We start from the raw sequence: 1,367 nt of genomic DNA on the forward strand, positions 1-1,367 counted from the left end.
CCACTGTCAGAAAGGGTGTTTGACTGGCATCCTTCTCGTACAAACATTCCTGTGATCTTGTATGAGTATTCGTTTAGTTAAGGATTCTGAAAATTTAGTCCCTGGATGTGACAATTACATACATCACAGGCTCCTTTCAAGTGACTCTAGAAATTCCTTCTCCAGTGGGGAATGAAAAGATGTAAAATAACTTATGTAACCAATTCTCTATTGCTGGATATGATTTCACTTCAGCTTTTCTTCCCACCATTGTATACAGTGCTGTGTAAATGCTCTGATGAGTACATCTTTTGAACTGATTTTTTTCTAAACGAAACGTTTCCTAAAAGTGGAGTTGAGTCTGTGTGTACACACGTTTTTCAGAGTTTACATATCCATTGACATGTCATCCTCCAAAAAGATCTCACACAGTTTTTTCTCCCACAGATGGACACTAGCTAGAATATGTTTGAAAAATGTTTGGCAATATGGTGAGGCAAAGTGCTTTTTCATTGATTTAGTTTGCATTTGATGACCAGTGAAGTATTGAGCATTTTCCACTCATTAGCCTTCTGACTTTTAAAAAGTGAATGATCCCTTTTGTCCTTTGCAAACATTTAAGTGAGGGAGCTTCTGGTTGCTTTGTGACAGCTCTTTGTATGTTATCAACATTAACCACTTGTCTTCATCAACATGTATCACAGAGCTTTTTCTTGTCATTTCTTGCCTTTCATTTTGTTCAGTAGATTTATTTCTGTTGTGGCCCAAAATAATCTTAAGCTAGTAAATGTCTTCTTTTTGGTTTTATCCTTGATATTATTCTTAAGAAATACTTTCTAATATTTACATCAATATCTGTAATTTTTCTAGTGGTCATTATGACTGGAATAGAATTTGCTTTTTCCAGGTGATTCTCTGATTGTCCCGGGACAATTATTGAATTCATACTTTGCTCTTTGATTTGAAATCCCACCTGTAAAAAATACTTATGCATACTACAGTCTCTTTTTGAGCTCATGGTTTATTTCTGTCAATCTTACTTTCTTACTCCAGTTTTATATCTCACATATTGTAAAAATTATTTAATATCTGACAGTGTGATATTTTTTGATTCTTTCTTCCATCCCCCATTTTCTTGGCTAGTATTATGACTTTATTATTCCTGAAGAATTCTAAAATACTTTTTTCAAGTTAAAAAAAAAAGGATAAGGGTTATCATAGGATATTTTAGTAAGTTTTGAATTATCTTTAGGAGAACGTACATCTTTACAAAACTGCTTTCCTCCATAAAATATGTTGATGTCTCTAAATTCACACATCTTTCTTTACCCCGCAGTACAGTCCTGTACTTTATCCATGTACAACATGGGCATTGTTTTTGCGTGTAT

Source organism: Vicugna pacos, unplaced genomic scaffold (genome assembly GCF_048564905.1).
Source record: "Vicugna pacos unplaced genomic scaffold, VicPac4 scaffold_19, whole genome shotgun sequence".
Classification (NCBI taxonomy): Eukaryota; Metazoa; Chordata; class Mammalia; order Artiodactyla; family Camelidae; genus Vicugna; species Vicugna pacos.